A 23577-nucleotide genomic window follows, 5' to 3' on the forward strand; every position below is an offset into this window, starting at 1 on the left:
TGATAACATTTCCAGTGTAATGACTGTAAGGAGAACAGAAAATGGCATGAAGTATATCCATTTTCATGACAAAGGCTGTAATGAGAAAAAGAAAAGTACAAAACTAATCTGCTCCAGAAGTCTGCATTATCTGTTCTTCCATCAATTATCTATTCCAATCATGTAGACAAGTTTCTGTCTATCGAGAGAATCTACTCTGATAGTTAATCCTGTTGTCTTGTAGTTCTCCCTGAAGACTTGAGGATACAAAGTATTATGTCCCTGTGTAGCACTGCTCAGATATAGTCTAACAATTCCACTCATCAAATCCTTGCCATGTGTGTACCTCCTTGAAGAACACGGAGGACGAAAATCCCGTCTCACCCATGCATCAATTTCATTCCAAGTCCATGTAGCAGGAGCCCGACTTGCAGATCTGTCTTGCACTTCTGCAGCTACTTCAGCCAACACACTCCCTGTGCAGCAGGAGGCTGAGCCCACAGCTTTAACTCTTCCTCACGCTATCAGCTGCCTAGTGAAACGTTCTAGGTCATGAACATTTGCAAATTAAACATCATAATGGGTTGTCTGAATTACCAGATAATCAGACCACATCGCTTTTTCTGAAAATGATGTACCTCGACTGATAAAGAAATTAAAATGCAATAAGTAGGATACAATCTTTCCCACCTGTGTAGTACTGCTGGACTATGGAATTCCCTCCACTGTTTAAAGCACCGAGATTCTAATTCTTCACTGCATTTTGGGTTTATTTGTAGTCTGCTAAGAACCTCTTTTTTTCTTGCAAAAAAATCTCTTTTGTGATCTCATCTTTTCTTTCACCTGCCTTTTGTCACACAGACCTTTGAGTGTGACAGTGGTTGCAATTTCTTTCCACCTTTTCTAGTTTCTTCTTTGAAATTAGCATTCCAGGTTGTAAAAATAAAAAGCACCTCATATACCAACTTCAGAGTGTCCATTTATTTATAGCTAGTGCATTTTATTCCTTCCCTACTAGGCATCTTCTTCATTTGGGCTTTCAATTAAACAAAATTTCACCACAAGCAGAACTCTGTTATGTGGTGTTCAGATCAAACAGTGAGCCGCAAAAGATCTTTATAGACAGAGTACACTGCATTTAATATATGTGGGATAAGAAAGATTTTGTATATAAACAGCCATAAGTAATGTATTTCCAGAAATGTTTTTTTACAGAACTAATGTCTTCTCAATGTTCTACAGATCAATACACTGTTTCCTTTAAAAATATGCATATGTAATTTAATATTATAATAATCTTTAACTTCAAGCCTTTCAACACAACTAACTATTTAGCTTGCCATGTCTTACAAAGAAATTTATCTAACAATGTGACTCCAAAATACAGATTTCAGACTGCAATATTCCTTTGTGCAAAACAGATCTTCATATACTCACAGAAATACCACTTAAAGAGTTTAGGAGACATTAGGAAACATTTTCTACCCAAAGGCAATTGCATTTAAAAGAAGCAAAGTGCTTTACTGATTCTGATTCAGTTACATGGAATTACAAAACAGCAGTAGATTTTTAGTTAGTTACAGATGGAAAAGGGCCTCTGTCATATCAGGTTGTGCAGAATAGCTATTTCTTTCCCTCTGTAATTTGTAAGTGGGCAGTAAATTGCAAGTAACTTCTCCCCGTTATCAGTCTGTCCTCAATTACCACAATCAAGAATCTCACCACTTTGCTTTTTTATATCCTGCTTCTCCCTTTCTGTATCTTCTCTTCATCTTTTAAGAAGTAAGATCTAGGCATCAAGAAAATTCATTCTTTTGCAAGCTTTTCTGCCCTTGGCCACATAAGACTTTCAGTCCTAGACAACTTCTCCAGGAATTATCTTTTCCTCAGTTAATTATATTCATGTTAATACAACATTTAGCTATAAACATATATATGGACACTCATACACATCAACCCATCTGTATTTACCCCTCTCTGAGCCAGCCTTGAGCTGACAACATATGCCTCCCCGAACTATGAGAGTGGGTTGGGGTTAAAGCTATGACAGCCAGCATGTTCTTAGATGCGAATCTGCATCATGGGAAGACACAGTTCAGCCTCTTTATAAAAAGCATGCAAAATGCACTTTCTTTAACACATTTCTTCAGACAGAGTGTTTGAGCAGCTGAGAAATAGCTGGAACTGAAACTCAAACGTGTCGCAGTGTGACTGCCTGAGCTCCCGGGGCTTTGCCCGGACATAGCCTACCTGCCACGCAAGACTTCATCAGCGCAGATACTCTTGATGGTGGGGCCCACCCATGTCCCGTGGCTATCGCAGGCCTATTGTTTTCATTCAGCTGCTTACAATCAGTCATAAGTCTGTCAAGATTCATAAGCACTTCTTAAATACAATTGTGGGAACAGAAGTTCAACTTCCAAGCCATTTTGCTCCATGACAAATAGTGCTGATCTTTAAAGCTCGGGAAAAAAAGAATATTTTTATGACCTCATTGCAATTCTTTAGTGCTGTGACCCTGATGTTTGTGGAAAGGGCAAAGTATCACATACTGTACATCTTGCTAATCCTTACGCTGCTCATGTTTAGGAGTCATCCATAAATAGCTACTGTTTGTACAAAATACTCATGCACCTACAGCAGGGTGCTAGACCGCAAGCAGAAAGCTCCTAATTGATACTTCTCTCTTGGCACGTATGCCCATGCCATTGGCACATATTTCTTTTCTATCGAGGCTGGTCATTCAGCAGTCAAATCTGCAGCAGGCACACTGCAAGCAGATGGGGCTGCCAGTCAGGGACAGCCAGCCAGCTTCTCCAAAACCCCTACCCCTCTGCTGCACCCAGGGGCAGGGGAAAAGGGGTGCACCAGCAGGGGAAAACAGTTGGGTTTACACCACTGCATGGGAATAATGTACATTACTGCTACAATTTAGTCACTGCAGCACCACACAGTGCAGACTGCATGGAATGCTCCTGTTCAGACATTAAAAAATGCAAGCCTTGCTTGGGTTTGATCAACATTTAACAAAACAGGTGATAACTCTTATCAGTTTCATTTTTCACAGTATTGGTTGTAAGCTTTAAAATAAATCTCATGTTGTTTTTAACTCCTAAGTTTAAACATAAAATAATATTTCTAAGTTTATATTTGGTGTATTTCTGTGTGCATACAATTCAGAGTAGTAACTAAATGACAGAATTATTTTGGCTTTTTTTTTTTTTTTTTTTTCAGAAAGTATTACACTTTTCTCTGGAACCTTGAAGCAGGCAGACTCTTGCCAACTGCAATGTGCCACAGAAACAGGACTTGAAGCTATTAGTCACTGATAGTCAACAGCTTCAATTTCTAGCTATTGGATGAGCTGCAAGTGTAAGACGAAACGTGTTTCTCTCTTCAACACAGCAGATGTTTAATCATTTAACTACCAAGGCAAGGTTGTTGAATTACCCTGCTAAAACCTTGATTTACATTGTGGCAGGTTGGTGCAGTTATTCAAACAGAGATTAGACTGTCCTTTCTGGGGTTCTAATTAAGCTTGGTGTTAATTAAATGGGATAATATTTAACAGAACAGTTATATTCATTAAATACTACTTCTGTCTTCGGAAAGATACCAGTGATTCAAACTGATTCAACAACCAGATTTACAAATCTCAGCATACAAACGTAAGGCTAACCTAAGCCAGTATCTTTCATACAGATGCTTTAATAACCAGACTCTTCAGAGCAGAGATGTCAGACAGGTGAACAGAAGTCCTCTCAGATGAGTTTGCAACGCCTACCATCAGGCAGGTCACTGGGATATACACGCGTACAGCAGGAACATGCTTGTCTTCTCAGCGAGGAAACTGATAGTCCTGGCTACTACTGAGACAGCCACGTTCATTCTTTCAGCAAGATAGAGCAAGACACAAGGAGATAAGGATGGTAATTTGTAGACTATAACACTTAAAGACCTGGACACCAGACTAAGAGATCATTGCACTAAATCCCATTTGAACAATAGATAGCCCTTTATCAGAGGCATCTCCAATCCAGCAGTAAAACAGGAGGGCACAGGTCAGCACAAATTGGGGTCGGGTCGGGGCGGGGGCGAGGGGGCGGGTGGAACAAAAGAAAGCAACTGGATGTTCTTTTTAAGCCTGACAGGAAATGATCAGCTCTTACAAGAAATTCAATTGGTGCCAAAAAATTGCAGAGAAAGGATCATTTTAAGGAATGACTTCAAAGAGGAGAAAGAGATAACTTCTACTGATGTTACAAACAGCTCCTACATATAAATATTGCTGCAACTGCTGGAGAATATAGACTATGTGTGCTGTAGGCTGCTATCAAGGGTGAACTGAAGACAGGAACTGAACGTGAACAAAGAGCAAGCTTTCAATGCAGTAACTAGAACAGATAAAAAATGCAAGTATTTTTATGGTCATAGAAAAAAATGTAAATTTGTTCTTGAGAACAAGTATGGAGGGTGACATTTTCTGTTTATAGCTTTATAAATTAAAAAAAGTCTATTTGAAAAAGACCTTATCATCACAGTTTTAAAAAAAAAACATTCTTAGTATATTCCTAAAGCAAGACCTGAAATCTGGTTATGCACTTGCACTTAGGTACTTCCCAAATTCTGTATTTAGTGGTGTCATCAGCATGGTCCAGTGGATACAAAAGCAGATTGGGATTCAGAGATACTAGTCCTGGCTCTGTTTCTAGGTGATCTGGCCATGTCATTTCAAAGTCCTCTGCAAAGTAAGCCAGCTTCATTATTTTCAATTTTAGTAGGATGGAAGGATAAATTGTTCCAGTGGACAAAAGTGGTAGAGAAAATTTATGTATAATTACTAACTTTACGAATTTTATACAAAATACCTTGATTCAAATGAATAGCATTTTTCATTCCTGTGTTTTAATTAGCAAAAAGGTGAAAAACATGCAGGTGAACATTAACTGTTCAAGATGTAAGACTTCTTCATGCATTATTTCCAGAGCCCTGTCAGTAGAGAACAGCATAAGCAGAAAACGGACAGATAATCAGGGCTGTACTTAAACACGATGGACTTTCTACAGATCAAATTTCTAAATTTACTGATTCTTGAGAACATGGAGCAGAGCAGAACCTGTCTCTGTCCAACTGAGATCCCTCGGGCTAACCGAGATGTCTAAGCTATAATACTGAAGTTGCTTTTGCTTTCTGTCACACGCCGCTTCAACATTAAGAAATTTCAGTATAATCTCAAGCAATCACTGCCCTGCAGAGAGGCACAAAATCCTCTCAAGGGGCAAAAATAAAACACAGTCACAGGCAAACTCTCTAGCAGGGTTTTGGTGAAACCTCTGTCAAAAGCAGTCCAGAATTTCATCTAGCTCGAAGTAAAAATTTCATCTTAGTCCCTTACTGCATTTGGCCCATTCAGAGAAGTTGCCTGAGCTGAGCGCTACATTCGGCTGCTCTACTTCCAGGCCAAAACCAGCTGCCTCAGAAAACAGAAGGAATATGTAAGTCAAATTCCCATTCTCTTTGTCCTAGCAATTTAGAAAGTCTCAAGCAATAGGGTAAGAGAGCAACAGGAGAGAGGAGTGTGGCGTACAGACGCCAGGTTCTAATATAGATACACAGGACTTTCCCTGTTTCCATTCCTGACAATAAAAACTTTAATATAAAGCCAATTCTTTCATATAAATTCTGACCAGAGCAAAAGACTAAATTAAGTTTCATCCATGTTGAGAGGCCTGAATACAGCCTCAAAGTTCTCTAAACAATTAAACCCTTGCAGAGAGAGACCCTTGCTTCTCTTGGAAATGTTTGTATTAAGCACTAAAAAGACTGAATTTAGGTAATATTTCTTACGTGACAGGAACCCTCTTAGAGTTCAGACCTGAAAAAACCAAGACTTTCCAGAATCACAGCCGCCTTTAACTAGAATTTCTTTTTAAATAATGTTGGTACTGATACTAATATTCCAATGGTCAGTTTATGTGACTGTTACAAAGGCAAACCTTTCTTGGGTCTAGTTTTCTTTCCAGACACCGCATTTTGTTATGCCATTGCAGGCTACACTGAAGAATCCCTTTACCCATATGATGAACCAGAACTGGTACGTAAACAGAGCAAGAGATATTGAGCCACCCCTCTTCAGTAAATCCAGTAGGTAGTAACCTTGGAGTTCAATTTTTCCTAGTCTTTTATTGTCTTGACACTACTGAACTCCCTTTCTGCTTCCTAAAGTCAAGTTTATTTGTAGGAACCCTATTTTGTGTTTGCAAAATACTTCTCTACCCTTACTCAGTGCTGCCAAGCAGCGTCCAAGAGCTGCACTAGCTCAGTAAAACATCATTCATGATACACTACAGCTTGCACCCACTTTAGACCCATTGACAGATCTCTTTGCATCAGATAGCTATCCTCTTTCTTAGATTTCCCTTAGTCCTGTGGAAAACTGATATTGTTACCATCTAGGTCATCAATAAAAGTGCTAAATAGTTACTGATAATAACCAGTTCTTACAGGATCCAACAGAATGGCACATACTCAGTGAGGATTCCCCATTTACAGTCATGTTTCATAGCCTGTCTGCCAGCTTTTAGTCCATTTAAGAAGCACTGCATTGATTTAATTTCAGTCTAGTTACTTCATCAAAAAATCATGCCTCACAGAAGCGTATTATATATTACTTCAACACGATGGCATTGATCAAACTGTATTTGTTATCTCTCAAATAAGAGAATAAAGAAACGAATAAAGAGTCAGGCTGATAAAATCTATTTTCCAAAAACCACGGGTGACTAGTCTTAAAGAATGATAGCAAGTTTAAATGTAGTCCAGTAGAACAATTTCTTTCACTTTTTCCAGGCCCAGAGCCAAATTGATAGGCTTGCAATTATCCAGAAGATTCCTTTTTAAAGCGTTGGCAACAAATTCCCAAGTTCCCTACAATTTCTCTGTGTTTCAAAGCATTTTGAAAAATTCAAGCTTCATAAGCCACAGAACTCTCCAGTGAATTCTTTAAAAACTTCTCGGTATTAGTTGTCAGGTCCAGATGTTTAAATAAGTCTAACAGTAACAGTTCACGCAGCAGCACAACAGTAGTTCACGCAGCAGCACAGCTGCACAGCAAAGGTGGAGGAGGGTGTTATGACCACCTTCAGCAGAGGTGCAGCAGCCTGCCCACTGACACGTGAAGAAGAGAAGTAATTCTATGAATACTTCATTCTAATTCTAATGGACATTTCATCTATGGATATCTCATCCATAATTCTACTTGTCCTTGAGATTTTTTGTGTGCCTTTATCAATTTCCTGAAGTTCTTAACTTTTATTTTATAAAACCTTCAAACCCCTACCTTCTCACTTGGGGATTTCCATAGTAATAATTTCTCTTTATTGGGTTTTCTTTGCCTTTTTGGTCGTCAAGTTTAATATTCTTAGACAGAAAAAAGAAAATGTTTTACCATTTTTTTGTCTTGAAATGTTCATTTTCATAAACCAGTGAGAACAAGGACTTGAATATATTTATTACAGGAAAACAGAATAAAATCATGATTACTTATGCCTAATTAGCTACTCATTAGTGATTTGTATGTCACACAGGAATAGGAGAGGAAAAGCCATGGTATTGCTGACTACAGGTACCACGACACTCAATACAGAATTACACCATCAGGGAAAATCCCTACGTGCATCCCCCAGAGTCCCCTTCTCTGATGTTGAAAAATTCAGCTGCAAGACACTGCTGACCAAAGGCTCATGACGTAGATGGGGGCTTCTTGCTGGCCACGTCACTCAGCTCCTCAAAGAGTGGCAGCACGGACCAGATGGACTCCTGGCTCATCCTGCAGCACCCCCTACACAGCAGGTTTCTACAGAACATGCTTTTTAATGGTCCTCCACATACACCACAGAGCAATTCTGCCTGCAGCCCCCTGTCCAAGGAAAGTTAGGTAGATCCCCACTAAATCTAGGCATATTTTCTCGGCTCTGGCTAGTGGAGATACACACTGGATAGCAACTTGAACAGCATTTTCAAGATAAGATCCCAAAACATAAATTCAAGATCAGGACACAAAATTAAATTAATATCATATGCAGATAAAGTGAGGAAAAGAGACTTTTTAACCAGTATGCACAAGATTCTCGAGTGGACGGGCTATATTAATTATTGGTAGTTTATTATTTATACTATGTCCCATGACTACTCTTTCTGCCGTGCAAGAAAGAGTAGCAAATCCAGCAAGGCTTTCTGCTTTAGCAAAGAAAAGAGTCGTTCGCTAGATGTCAGTGGACTGTCTTTTCTGTTCTTCTGCAATAGCTATTCTCTGAAGGCTTAAACTGATTGTTCTTTAACCATAATGTCGTTAAAGAAATGCCAGGAAGTTTATTCGTGGTTTATTAATACTGCAGAGGCCCCAAAGCAGCAAGATAATGTCCAGACTTCCATAAAACAGGCTTGCCAACCATTCCCTTGGCCAACTTCCAATTAAAGGAAGAACATGACAGCCAAGCTGCAGCTATAATGACTTCAGAAAGTGCTGAAAAAAAGTAGAACTATCCAAGCCACAGAGCCCTACTTCAATTACATACAAACCAATCAACCAAACAAAAAAACCAAAATGCACTTTTTGCGTTTCATTTGTAACATCACAAAGGTCCAGACTGGGTCTCTAAGAATATTTCTTCCCCAGATGCTTTTTCAGAGTTCAGGTTAGTGTTCTGAGACCAGAAGACAAAGCCAATAACCCACTGCAGTACACTGCTTCATCCTACCACATGCTTTTTTCCCTGCAAAATATTGATAATTCCATCATCTGGGTTCCTGTTATCTTTTTGATAAATGAGGCTACTGCCTTCCTAACTTATTAAGGCATTTATCCTCTCCTTTACATTTGAAATACTGGGAAATACGTATTTGATTTACCTAAAAATATTTCTGAAGCCCTTCACTATAAAACTATTTTGGTGAAGACAAGGTGGACTCAAATTTGTAGTTTCTGAGGTCTCCTAAGTTTGCACCCTGACATAAGAACACCTGCATTTCCTCCTTCAGGGCTGAGCATCAAAGACTTCCCTTTTCAAGGTTAACACTTGCAGATATACGTTGATCTCTGGAATGTTACAGGATGAAAAGGGGGTTTTAAAGTGTTAGCTTTCCCATGAAAAGTAGCTCAGCTTCTTCTGAAGGCACATTCTATTATTGAGCAGTCGCTTTGCTTTCTATGAAAATGAATGACCATACGATACATCAAAGTGCGCTGTTGTATTCCTACATACATAGAGGCTCACGCCACAAAGTTCAGGACCAGCATTGCAAGGCTGTCCCTCACCATGGTTTGAGGAGGTAGGGGACAAGGCACAGGACCTTCAGCGGGACAGATTTGTCCCCTTCTGAGCATTCAGGACCAGGCCTCCCCGGCTGTGCTTGCCACCAGGCAATGCCCCCTCACTGCTTACACATCCATATTCCAGAGGTGCAAGCGGAGACATTTCAGATGTGATTACCTATCCCAGCTGTCTGAGAACTTCACAAATGAAGGAAATTCCTTTAATATAAAAGTTGCATATAAAAGGGTGGCTACACAGGATTTCTCTTGGATGTAAATGTTTGTCACTATTTGTCCCCCACGACATCCAGGTCTCTAAACTGGAGAGACATGGATTTGATGGATGGACCACTTGGTGGATCAGGAACTGTCTGGATGGTCGCACTCAGAGCTGCAGTCAATGGCTCAATGTCCAAGTGGAAACAAGTGACAAGTGGCGTTCCTCAGGAGTCAGTATTGGGATCGGTGCTGTTCAACATCTTTATTGGAGACACGGACAGTGGGACTGAGTGCACCCTCAGCAAGTTTGCTGATGACACCAAGCTGTGTGGCACAGTCAATACATTGGAGGGGAGGGATGTCATCCAGAAGGACCTGGACAGGCTTTAAAGGTGGGCCCATGTCAACCTCATGAAGTTCAACAGGGCTAAGTGCAAGGTCCCACACCTGGGTCGGGGCAACACCAAGCACAAATACAGGGTGGGCAGAGAATGGATTGAGAACAGCCCTGGGGAGAAGGACTTGGGGGTGTTTTTTTAGAGCATTCTAAAATGTGGAACTGCTTAATTTATGTCATATGATTTAAATCTAAAAATTAGATATCAGGGTTTCACGTGTAATCTTTTTTTCTTCAAAGAAATAAAACTGACTCTATCAACTGCACAATCACAAGCAAAAATCTGGGAACCTGACAGGGAGAAGACACTCACTTTTCATGGTGCACCACTGTTCCTCACCATCTTGGCATCAGAACATTTCCGTAGAGCTGTCACAGGGGGACTGAGGTAAGGATTCCTAAGATTTATATTCGAACAGGAGTTTGGCTGTCAGGAGACAGTTATTCTTAGGTCTTCCTAATGAGGTCATGAAGAACTTTGTTTTCAAACACAGTATTTCTGAGTTGTAAGTCTAATATTCCAGAATTATAACTGTGAAGAATCTGACGTTTTCTGGAGTGTGTTATCTTTGTATTTATTAATATAAGTATTCACCTACCAGTGTCTGAAGTTAGGCACTTAAAATCTACAATCACTTATGTAAGACTGCAGGATGCCAAGTACTGGAAGATTTGTAGATATTTGCTATCATTCTGAAAAATTGGTTAATTAATTTAGAAGAGTACTTTAATATTTGGGTTTCATCCCTGCCACCTAACATTTCACAAAATACATTTTAACACATATTTCTAAATATTTTTAATGTTCATTTAAGGCGTTGTCTCCCTTTGAATATGTATCCAGTTCTCCTGACATCCAAGATGAAACAGTTGTTCGGTAAGTTTTGTCATTTAGTTCATTGGAATTGGGATTTCATTTCAAGGTTTGGCTTTACAGAACCAGGGATAACATCCTAAAAGTGCATCTAGCACTTATAAAGTGGACAACAATCTGGAGAATTAAGATCTGGTTTATTTATTCGGTGATGACTGAGGAGATAGCCACAGCACTCTTTCCATATTCCTCCCAGGGATTTTATTTTTTAAAGTACTAGTAAATAGCAGTCCTAACCAGTGGAATATTACTTCATAGTGCTAAACACCAATTCACATGCTATGTATTGTGTTTTCCCCATTCTACTCTAAGCTGTTATGAAAACAAACCCAAAACATTTGTTGCTGTGCTATGTATAGCTCAGCTAAGAGTCCTTTCCTCTTTTTCATTATTTGTATCTGGAACTGGAAGCTTTTCTTGAAGCAGTATTGTTTCTCCCTTGGAAAAAAAAAAAAGGCAAGAGAAGATGAAGTATTTAAAAGCCTCGCATCTTACAGAGTACCCCTACTTACAAATATGCTATAATTGGCATGCTCGTCATTTCATGTAGAAAGAACCAGACGATGGTGGAATTCAATCCCTGCTAAGAAAGCAGGAATAGGGCTTACAAAAATGCTTGCATCTGTCCCTAATTTGCTTGCGCATAAACCCACGGTAATCTGCTTTATTGCCAAAGTCATATAAAGACTTTGGGCACCAAGCAGCATAGGTAATCTCGAACTGGAGGCCCTCCAGCCTAATTAGACACAAATGCCCAGAAGGCCTGAGACTGAAATATGGCATGTAGATTTTGAAATGTATGAAGAGACTGAACAGTTTCATTAGCAGCCGTCCGAGTGTATGTTTAAGCCTCTGAAGTTCCTTTTTTTGACTGAAGGAAGAAGCCGTGTCTATGCCTGAGGCTAAGTATAAGGAAAAGCATTCCGCTCCTTCTGGAATGGCCCCGATCTCCCAGCTCCCGCCCCAGCATGCTCCAAAGTCATCCCCACAGTCAGCAAGCTGATTTAATATCAGTAATGCTGGGAAAGCCAAAACATTATAAGTCACTGAAAAATAAGACAAAGAAGCAATTCTGTGGAGAGTTTAAAGAGATATTGGTTCATTATTCATTATTTAGTACATACATTTCTTAAGGAAGTTAGTCATGGAATTTTGCCAGAAGCTGTAAAAAGTTATAATTTCCCTTATTTCAAACCTCTGAATGTTTTTTATTTTTCTGGCATCAAACAACTATTGCTGGCTACTTTCTGATTACAAGTTTGTCTCTCTCTGATTACAAGCATGTACCTACTTTGTAGCACCATGCAAAATTATGAGGGAATTAAAGAAACAGAGGAGAAGATCATGACAATTTCCAGGCAGAATGTGTGTGGCAAAAAAGACTATGCATGACACAGAACTGACCTCCATGTTGCAGATTTCAGGCACACTGGGAGACTATCTATTTTTGGAAACATAACAACTACACTTAACTAACCAGAGGGTGTGATAGAAATGTTTTTATCAAGTTATCTCCCTCTAAGTTATTTGGGGGAACAATGAAAAGCAACACATTATTTCCTTTTTGAATTGAGTTTTTACATTATCAGGAAATATCAGAGCGGCCACAGAATTATAAACAACTTCTGGTTTTAATAATATAAAAGGAGCTTTGTGCCTCTTTTCTTTTTCTGCAAACACAACACAAAGGAAACACAGGGACACAGTGGAGTCCAGAGATCTTGTGTGCAATAAAAAAGTGTGGATAAAGCCTTCTGTTAATTGACATTCAAGGTCAATTTGTATCTTTGTCTGTGATGCCGTGGCCTATTTGCTATTGTTGTATTAGTGCCTGAGGTCACCAATCAGCTCCATTTTCTTGATAAGTTCTATGGGAAGACTATGTGACATTTAATTTTAGTAGCAAGCACTACTGTTACAAAACAAATAGGCAAATTTTAAGTGGGGATAATTTTTTTAAAGAATTTCTCTTAAAGATCATTTTTATGGTTTTAGTTTTTGTAAAGGTTTGGGGTTTTTAACAATATGTACCAGGACATTGTTATCTTTTGCCCTTCCTTGTGCTTTAGGCATGAGATTCAGGGAAAAAAGAAAATAAAGCGGTAGGAAAGGAGTTTCTTGGCCACAACATGGCAAGCCTTAGAGTACTGCCCATCTCCGCCTGACCTCACCCAGCAGTGAATATCGGAGGTGATGCCTGGCACTGAGAGGCCATTTCCTCACGTGCATCCCGGGGTGCGACCGAGGCATCCCCTCTGGTAGGGGACCCACAACCTGCCGAGGGAACAGAGCTTTGGACCGCGGGCACGTCTGTCTACGGGGGCACACTCAGACAGACATGAGCTCACCGCCCACGCAGGAGCCAGCTCCCGTCCAGGAGCCACACAGCCTCATGACAGCAAACCTGTGCCCAACCTGATGCTTCTGTGCCTGTCAGAAGCCGCCGAGATTAACCAGCCAGCATCCATACATACGTGCCTGGGACACCAAAGAGAAAGCCTGGCAGGCCCTAAGATGCCGCACGGAGGCCGGGCACCCGGGTGGGCTGAGTGTTCCCGCATTGACGATGAGGGGGAAAGGCACCAGCAAGGCCGGTGACCTGCCAGCCTTCACTGAGGATCAGGAAGGGAATTAAGCGGGAAGCAGGCAAGTCTTTGCCCGCTGAAGCGGGCGAGGGGGGAGACGCCGCCTCGCTGGGCATGGGCCCAGGCAGAAGCAAAGGGGGCTCAGGCGGTACACGGGGGGCACAGGCTGGGCGGTGGGGGGAGGCAGCAGCCACAGGCTGTGCCTGCCAGAAGAAGCCACCCAGGTGCCGGGGCAGGTTGACGTCGAAGCCAAGCGGGGCGGTGGAGGCCGGGAGGGGAGAAGCCACCAGCTGGGCAAAGCGGGGGACATCGAAGGGGGAAGCCCGCAGGCCCCGGTCCCGGGAAAACGCGGCCCTTCTCTGAGCTGAGGAGTTGCACCCTAACCGCGGGTCCTCGGGCAGGTGAAGCGCCCCTCAGGCGGGGGGACCCCCCCGTACCTGACCCCGAGCGCTCTCCCATGTCCCCCCCATCCCCCCGGCCCCGCCACCGGCAGGGCCCCCTTACCTTCCCGCTGCGGGCAGGGGCCGCTCCTCGACTGACCCCCCCAGCTCCTCCTGCGAAGGGGCGGAGGACCTGGCCCGGGGGCTGCCCCGCGGCGGAGGCGGCGGCCGGCCGCCGGCCTGACCCTGCTCCGTCGCCCCCGGGGCCCTCAAACGGCGCGGCAGGGCGAGTAGCGGGGAAACCCCGGCTCCCCCGGCCGCCGCGGCGGGCGCCTACCTGTTGCCAGGGAAACCCAGGTGTCTCCTCAGCCGCGGCCTTCCCCGGCGGGCGGCAGCCCCGCTCCCCCGCTCCCCCGCCCTCCGCTCCCGCGGCGGGACCCCCGGGGGCTGGAGCGGCGGTGGGGAGGCGGCAGAGAGGAGGGTGGTGAGGGGTCGGCGGGGGTGGCGGCGCTTGTAGCTGACGGGGACGGGGGGGAGGGGGTTTGGGGGGGGGGGGGAATTTAACGAGCAGAGCTTTTTCTACGCGGGGTTTGGGGGCGTCTTTAGGCAGATTTCTCCCAGTTTGGGGGCACAATAAACCCCGCTCGTTTGTTAAGCTGGGGACTGTTTCGGCGTGTCGTTATGGGACGAGGGGTAATGGCTTCAAACTGGAAGATGGGAGATTTAGATTAGGTATCAGGAAGGAATTTTTCACTGTGAGGGTGGTGAGACACTGGCACAGGTTGCCCAGGGAAGCTGTGGATGCCCCATCCCTGGAAGTGTTCAAGGCCAGGCTGGATGGGGCTTTGAGCAGCCTGGTCTAGTGGGAGGTGTCCCTGCCCATGGCAGGGTGGGCGGAACTGGATGGTCTTTAAGGTTCCTTCCAACCAGAACCATTCCGTGATTCTATGATTTGAGTAGGAATGTCCAGCCCCTGCAGCCCACACTGGACAGGGAGCCGAAAGGACCCATGGTATCCAGCTTTGCTGCCCAACATCCTGCAAAGCAGGTGGAAAAGTCATGAGCAGATTTCGCCCGGATTAATGGATAACACGGTCTCGCTTTCTGTAGGGATTTTCTTTGTTTGGTAATAAAGGCTCTCAAACAGCGGAGACCCGTGGCATTGTATTGACTAATTCAGCTGCAATTCTCCTATCCATTGCATAAGGGTACGCCGGTGTCTGGGAAAAATCGCAGGAGAAATTACAATGCCACTCAAATACTGCCCCCATTCCCTTCAGCTACACAACTATTTTCCTTGGCGTTAACAACTAATCAATTCCAGGAATTTGACGGAGGCTCTGTATTAAAGTAACCACGTGGGTCGCTGGGCTTGCCAGCACCCGCCCACCTTAGCACTGGTCCTCTTGTGCCAGTCATGGCTGGTTTTGACTGAAGTATTCTCGTTTGCAGCTTGTTCCCAGCAAAAAGGATGAGTGTCTCAGCCTGGATCCTTGTGGGACTGCTTTATTTCACAAATCCTGTAGTACTTAGGCTGTAAGCTAAAATCCTGTCTTACAAGAAAGGAAAAATTAATTTGACAATTTCTGATCATATATTTGTTACAGTGATTTTTTTTTAAAGAGTGCAAATTAACTTTTTCTACCTAAGGAAAAGTTTGAAGTTGATGTTTCCTGCTTCAAAAAGCAAAAATGAGGTGTATATATTTTGGAAGTGCTAGTAAGCAAGAAATGTGTGTGAATTTATTGAATCTAATATATCAAGACCTGCTGACAATAATGACTTACAAATCATCACTCGAACCGCTTACAACTAAAGCAGAAAGGCCGGCTCTGCTAAACCTAAAGTTTCCACGGAAACACCCCAGTTTCCAAGAGAAATTTCATCAAAAAGACCCTTTAGATCTGGCTCCAGCTTTTGTTCAAGAGAGACAAACTGACGTAGCCCCTACGTAGGCCACCGGCCCAGATGCCCAGGAGGAGACAGAAATATCACGTGCCCTTCTGCCAACACTACTGGGGAGAACCCGTCAGAGTCTGGGCAACAGCAGTTTCTGCCCCACAGACCTTTTAATCCAATAAATAATCAACAGGCACTGGGTGGCACTCCCTTATCCCAGCAAAATCACTTCAGGTTTCAGCATGTGTGCTCACTCCTGCGTATCACTGGGCTCAAGTCTTTTCTGAAACCGCAGCCCAATCCTATCCCAACACAAAACCCACTTGTAGAGGGACAACCATCGTTTGCTTAGAGGGGAAGAAATGCACTAAAATTAGAAAAGATGAGGACAATTTGCCTCCAGATATATCCTCCTGCAGCAGTTGCTATGGTTTTGCACATTTTGAGGTTGTTTTGCCTCCTCAACATTAAAAACTGTCATAAAACATCAAAGCCATCAGCTGAAGAATAGGAAACTCGATACATGAGCTGTGTGCTTTCTCCAGGGTTTCTGTGTCAGGATATGTCACAGGTAGTATTTTTCAGAGTCTAGTAGATCTTCAGGTCTCCAGCACACTGACCCGCAAGACAAGTTCTTATATTTTTCCCTCATTTCAGTGGGACTAAAGGGTCTCTTATGAATGAGAAAAATGTGTGCTGTGTGTTGCATGTGCACTGGTAAAGTATCAGTAATTCTTTTTCCATCGCTTTTTTGAATAATTATTTCACCTTTCTCACATACGATGTTAAGAGCTACAGTGCAATATGTACCCCTGAGAAAGTGAAGTGTCTTTCACTGGGTTTGGGGACAGTAACAACCCATCTTGTTGGAGAATTCAAGTTACTGTGCCAAAAAGGGGAGCATTTTATATTGTTGCCAGGATTATCTTTCCAAAACATAAGACTGCCTGTCTTCTCTCTTGCAACTTAGTACCAGTTGTTGTTGCTTCACAGTGTTAAAAAAAATGCAACGGGGTAGAAAAAGAGCTCAAAGTTTTCTCTTATTTCACTAAAATTGCAATGAGTGCTGTCCATTTGCAGAAATACCTGACACAGCTTAATTCTGAAGAATACAAAGGACATAAGGAACTTGGGGGAATTTTTAAAACTTTTTGACCATGACTCTTGCAAAGTTCGTGCAAATTGAGGTGTCCATGAAATGCCAGAGAAATGGTGCATTTTTAAGGTTCCACTTGCTCACCTTGCATGAACTCACAGTATAAGGCCAGGAGTAAAATGAAGATTAAAAGAGGTATGAAAAGAATTAATGGTAGTTTTTTAAGATGCTATTTTTTTGTGGCTGGTGTTCAGATGACAGGTGACCTTATGAAATCTACCCAGTGATAAAGACTTGTACCTGCCATTTTGGCTCACGTACAACAAAAGCACCAAGTCTGAAGTATTTTTAATCAAGGTACCTGCAGAACGTCACAGGATCTAGATATTTTAGTTGTTTATCTCATGCACTCTTTCATCTTTCCCCTACAAGAAGAATTCAATTTACTGAATCGCAGCAAAGAACCACGCAGAATTTTATCAGAAGGGCTACATGCAAAAACTATGTGCTACTTCACTGGAAACCAATGGCACTGGTCCAGTAAATAACATATGCTATGGCGACGGTAACACCACATGGGAGAGATGGGCCGGGCTGCAGGGTGAAAGGAAATGCTAAGCAAAGTACACGGTAGACAGAGTGAGCTATTCCAGGTTTATCTTCACAGTGCTATTTTTAAGTTTTAGATGGAATTTGAACAGCTCACCTCAATACAGCCCTTCGTTCCATAGCTTTAGAAATCAGCGCAGCACAAGCTCATGCAAAATACTTCCCAGTTACAGTGTGAACAAGCTAAGCAGGAGGGACTCATTGCAAGATTATCATCCAAATCGCCATCTGCCCAAGGGAAGGGACAGCATGTAGTTGCACTAATCCTGGAGCAAAGAAAGGACCAGGTAGTTACCAAATCTTCCTTGCTCTCTGCAGAAAGTTATTACAGCCCACCTCAGGAGGTTTGCTCTTGCACTGGCTTTAGAAGAGACACAAGTGAATTTCTGCTTCTGTCTCTGCCTCAAAGCTTCTTTATTGCAATCCCACCAGTTTTGGGAAGGTACGGAGGGGAGGGATGACACACCAACAAAAATAGGACCAACAATTTGGCAATCTGAAATAACAGGAGAAGGAGAAAGTAAGACAAGATTATATCTCCCCTTGTACACCTATGACATTGTCATAACCTCCATCCTCTGAAGACAGTCACAGGCCCATCATATTTTGTATTGCTTACCATGAAAGCAGGTCTTTCAAGAAACAGGGTATTTAAGATGATGGTCAGGCCTGAACTATGGTAAAAGTAGTCTGAATATCTATTCTTTACGTAAACAAATGCTTTAGTATAAATTATTTGGCCACTCAACAGTGGAATTGGACCATCAGAGGAAAGTCAGCTCCTGCAGCCTTTTCTCTCAAATGAATGATCTGTCTACAAAGAACAGTTCACAGAGCAAATGATAAGATGGCAGAAGGGAAAGACTGTTCAGTTACGCAGTGCAATCTCTACTGTAAGAGACCACAGATGTAAAATAACAGAGCACCTAGTTTGAAATGATCCATAAGGCAATTTGTAAGCAGATAAAAACCTAAACCTGTGATTAAAACTGCTGCCATTTGTTAGCTGTTCCCAGGTTGGGTAGGTGAAGGGGTAGGGAAAGTCAAAAAAATGTGGTTTTATTACTCACTTTGCCTCCTTCCGGCTCTGAGCTGCCTTTATGCCAGAAGTGGTCAGATCCTAGAGGCTATCCAGTTTCTTATCATGTTAAGAAGCTGGCCTAGCAGGCATGGACAGCTAAATTATTCCAGTGAAGCCCTTTCATCTCCATCATGTTCCTCACACTAGCTTGCTTTCATGGGAACAGAGAGCAGCTCCTACGGACCCAAGCGAACAGGATTCCACTTTGCCATGGAGCAGAAACTGGGAGGCAGCCAGTTAGACCAGCATTACTCTCATTCCTTGCTGTCAGAGAGGCATGAAGAGCTCATGGGGAAGCTGAGCACTGGGTCTGACACTTACAAAGTAAGAGCAAAGCTAGCTGCAATGCCTACAAGCGTAAAACTTTCATTCACAGTTTCTAAATGCTCTGCTTCACAGAAGTCAGAAGCTCCCAGTAGTCCCTCAGGAGCTTTCCTGGGATCAGGAAATAATTTTATCTAGCACAGAAGACAGCTCAACATTACCATGATCAGGTTCAGCAAGTTCCCAGGGATGGATAGCCCATTGGACAATATTACTATTATGTTGGATTTGCTGCTGTGCTATATGGATGTATAATTTGAAACAGTGAGATGAAACTTAGCACACAGCATTCTAGTTATTTTATTCCTAGCTGAACAATTACAGTCAGTCAGTCATTTTATATCTGTATATAGCACTTAATCCATATTGCAATAATTCAGTGTTACACTGCTGCGCTGAGCCTCTGCCAGTTTCAGATCAGTCACCCCTGTCAAGTTCCATAGGATATGAGGGCCTGTAAGACCTGTTTGATACCATTTTCCACCCTGGATGGACACATGTGATGTAGCTTCCATCACCAGCCAGGTGCCAGGGGAAGAGCAACTGATCCGGAGAAAGGCTGCTGGAAACAGTAGCCTCCCTGTGTCATACCAGCTGCTGAACTTATGCTCTATTGTTATCTGAATCTGCACTTGCAGTGGCTTCCTGGACAGCCTCTTCTTTTAATTGCAATTACTTCAATGACACTAAGCTGGGGGAGGGGACTCAGAGTTAAAGCAGCATATTTTTATGTTTATAGAAATGATAATCATGTTCAGAGAGCAGATTAACAGGGCTCTCATAATGATGGCAGGAAAGGCAGAAGGTAGAGCTTTCATTTCCATAAAGCATCAAGCAAACCCTCCTGTACTGCCATCACAATCTGCTGCTGGCTCTAACTATTTATGTTTATTTTTATGTATTTATTATGAGTTTGTCCCCTGCTGTCAAGGAGACAGGCTTCTGCTCCTTACCTTTCAGGAATGCATTAATCCCAGTGATCAGTTAATGTACGGGGAGGGAACAAAGCAAGGGGAATACAAGCCGCAGCAACCTAGCGCAGTGTAAACCCTGGGAACAAACTGAGCCAGAGGAGCTGGAATCCGGGAACCATTCTTAATCCTGACAATTACAAGCAATGAGAAAGCACAGAACTCAAAATTACACTCCTAGGTAATAACAGACTTTTTTTTTTTTTCCCTCCAAGTAGAAATTTAATTAATGTATCCAAACTTGGGCTTTCGAAACTACAAAACCCAAGTTGTTGCAGAGTTAATTCTCATTTCTGCTGCTGGCCCCAAAAAGCAGGTGTCGTCGTTGGCTGCCTCCTCTCGTGCACAGGGGACAATGATTAGAACAGCATGAAAAGCCCGGTGAAGCCACCAAGTGCTGGCAAGTGGCAGTCTGCTCAACAGGAGAGCAGTGGGGGAAATAGTCTCTTGGTGGGTGATATCACTGTAAATCAGCTTTAGATTAGCACAAAGAGAAATTCGTCTGTTAAAACCTTACTTGTTTTCCTATTTGCTTGGTTGCCAAATTTCCTGCAACTCCACTAGCTGTATTGACTAATCGTCCCTGTCAGCATGTTTTCCCCCTTGTGATGAACCTAAGTAAAGTTACATTGAGATAACTCATTACAAACCCAAAAGCAGTGATGTTGAAAGCAAAGGGAATTCCTAAATTCTGAAATCTCCTGTTCCTGGCCAATCTGACTCTTATCTTCTTCTAAGCCCTATGAATGCTTTATCTTTATAGCAGTTTTTAATGACATGATAGTTTAATGCTTGCCTTGCTGGTTTGTCACAGGGGCACCAGTGATCAAATCAGCTGTTTGGGGAAGTGAACGGATCAGGTACACGAACAAGCTCTAGTAATTGCAATTGAAATGTCTCCCCCACTCCACACCTCTTCTCCACAGCTTCCATAGCAACCATGTTTGCAAAGGTTCTCAAAAATTCAGTCTTCAGGGATAAGGAAACCCCTAAAACCACACTAAAAATCTGAAACAAGAAAAACAGAGAATCCCTGCAGAAGGCACAAGAGGAAACACCATGAAATCTGAACTTCCAAATCACACATCAATTCCAATTTTGCAGCTGACAACGAGTTTTCAGCATCAGTATAGCTTTGTGATCCCTTTAAAAACTAGGAGGGAGGGCAGGCTTTTCAATGCAGCTCCACTGAAACCTGTGTCTAATGATAATTTAAAGTAATTTATAACCCATACAGCACTCGCAGCAAGGCCAGTGTCACAGCATCTACTGATATTTATGAGTTTGCAGGGACCAGTTCTATTAATATGAATAATATGTAGATTATTAATGAGATAAAAGAGTCTTTATTGTTCATCTTTCATTAAAAATACTAAGGGAGCGATCTGCCACATACTGACATCAGGAGTTATGGTTTGTGTAATCTGCAGACTTTGCTTCATTTGCACAGAATGGATCAAATCATAAGTGGTTTATGGTGCTCTTTAACATACAGCTACAGCATAAATAGGCTGAAAAGAGAGATGTTAGGCAAGTCAGCAGTTTACCTATTTGTCATTCACTCCATGTGCAAAGTTGACACAACTTCTGTCCTGAACAAAAAGAAATCGGGGGCTTCTGATTTCCCACTGAACCAGATGAGGGCTGGTGTCTGAAAGGAGAAAGGGCACTGCTGTAACACAAGAAGCTGCATTATAGCAGAGAAAATGCCCAGAGGGTAAATATAAAATTCTCTACTTTCCAAGGCAGCATTTATGCAAAATGTATGTATGTAAAAGTACTTTGTGAACATTGTTATATTGCTTTTCATTTAGGGAAAAATGTAGTGGTTACAGAAGCTTCAGATTTTCTTTAAAAATAAATTATAGTATCAAGCCTAAATTAGTAAATCTCCAAGTAGTCTGTGATGTCCTCCTGACCCTAAAGCTCTTCTATACAGAAAGCACAATATGGATTAATGGAAGAAGTGAGGAAGGTTATTTGGAGTAGGGTTCTTAGACCATTCGAGGAGGACTTGCATTTAAAGCCAGGTCTACCTATACCAGGTAAATAATAACAGCACTAAAGCATCAGGCAAAGCCAATGTGAAGGCACACTTCCTGCATTTATCTCCGCTCTTTTTAGAAATACAGCAGCAACACTTTGACTCTGTTTCACTGGATTGTCATTCCTGGTATTGTACATCGTCCAGTTCCTCTGCTGGCATGTTGCTTTGGATCTCTCTAGATCCACACCACAGTGGCAGCAGCATTACCCTGATAATATAGTGCTGCAATCCCTACAACTGTGTATCATTAGCAGGAAATCATTTTAATGCGCTTGTAAACACCATCAGAGAGCCAGGAGACTATTTGTATTTGTTTTACTGTCACAGACTAAACTGCCTTATTCCAGCCCTGTCCATCAAATTAAGTGTTGGACTGGGTTCAAAGTACTCTAAACCTGCCAACTTCAGGCTCGCTTGAACTTTAATAGAACCAGGCAACCACTTTCGAGTTGCAGACACTGCAAGCGTATCTGTTGCAAATAGGTGCATTGATAAGGTGCCCTTTCTCCATCATACGGAAGACTGCAATCCCCATGTTGGAGGCGCGATGCATTGCTCCGAAGGCTTTATACTTCACGTTGGCAGAACATTGCAGGTAGCTTACTTTCCCCACGTGGAGAAAATGTAGGTGTATAAAATACTGGATAATCTTCTTTAATAAAACATCTTACATTTTTATGTAAAAACACTGAATCTATTTAGTTCAAAATCTTCCCCTCTGAGGTAGCTCTTGTTTTTGACACAGGAAGAATAAGAAATCTTGGCAGAGTATTGAAAGAGAGATTTTCTGTCCCAATCGTTGGAAGAAAAGGTATGATTTTTAGGGAAAAGTCATCCTTTTCTTTTGGAAAGACAAAATATTCAGTTCAGGCTGCCACAGTTAGTTATTAAACACCAAACTGTCAACCACAACATGGTTGCTGAGAGGGGTTTTCAAGCCTTAGTTGGATGTGAGGAACAGGAGGTGACCCAGGAGCACAGCTAGGCAGGGAGTGGGAAACACCAGCCGACAGAGCCACCAGGCTGACGTTTCTTCCGCAAAGCGGGGTGGCACTGGTGGCCGCAGAGCATCCGGGAGGGTGTACTGCAGAGGAGGTGTACCCCCGTCTGTGCTTGTAGCCCTACCTTTGGGCACTGCTGCTGGACGTTAAGAAGGAAGCTTCACCTGCCCAGTCGAAGGCCAGGTCTATATTACAAATATTTTCCAGAGAGAGCTGCAGTCACAGGGAACAGGAAGGCACAGAGGTAATTAATGCATTTTTGCAGTGCTGAAAAAAATGCCTGTGGGCAGTCTCCAGAAGCAACGCCGGTAACAAGAGAAATTCTGAATGACTGCACACTCAAGCACATTTCTTTTTGCTTTCACTCTTGATCTTTTGTGTTCGATTTCTGTAAACAGCAAGGTGTTCAAAGCTAAGCTCCGCTGCTCATGGAAAGCAAGATGCTAGCTTGCCTCTCAGCTGCAATCAAGATTTGAATTGTATGTTTAATAAATTGGGGTTGCGATGGTTAATTACAAGAGCTAACAAAAGTAACTCCCAGGATTTGCATAGCAATCTTATACAGGAGGAGCTTCAAAGTACAGCCATCAAATATTCACAAGTGCTTGTAACCTATTCACTTGCGTCCAGATGCTCTCTCCTGTACCATGCCATGCAGGAACTGCCACTGAAATCAGCATGATTTCCCACAGAAAATGTTACTCAACTTGAGTAAAGGTGACAGAATCGAGCCCATGGGAGGGGCATGAGAAAACCCAGTGTTAGTTTGAATAATGAATGTATCTGAGAATATCCTAATCTC

At 42.5% G+C, this 23577-nt stretch overlaps 1 long non-coding RNA gene across 2 annotated transcripts in view; it reads right to left on the bottom strand.

The window, feature by feature from the left end:
* LOC134519230 (uncharacterized) overlaps nucleotides 1-14074 on the bottom strand; it is a 241200-nt gene extending 227126 nt beyond the window's left edge. For both annotated transcript variants that reach the window (XR_010072167.1, XR_010072166.1), the window contains exon 1: nucleotides 13872-14074. This is a non-coding gene — a long non-coding RNA (uncharacterized LOC134519230). The remainder of the gene's footprint in view (nucleotides 1-13871) is intronic.
* Nucleotides 14075-23577: the final 9503 nt, after the last annotated feature.

This window comes from Chroicocephalus ridibundus, chromosome 1, assembly GCF_963924245.1.
Source record: "Chroicocephalus ridibundus chromosome 1, bChrRid1.1, whole genome shotgun sequence".
NCBI lineage: Eukaryota > Metazoa > Chordata > Aves > Charadriiformes > Laridae > Chroicocephalus > Chroicocephalus ridibundus.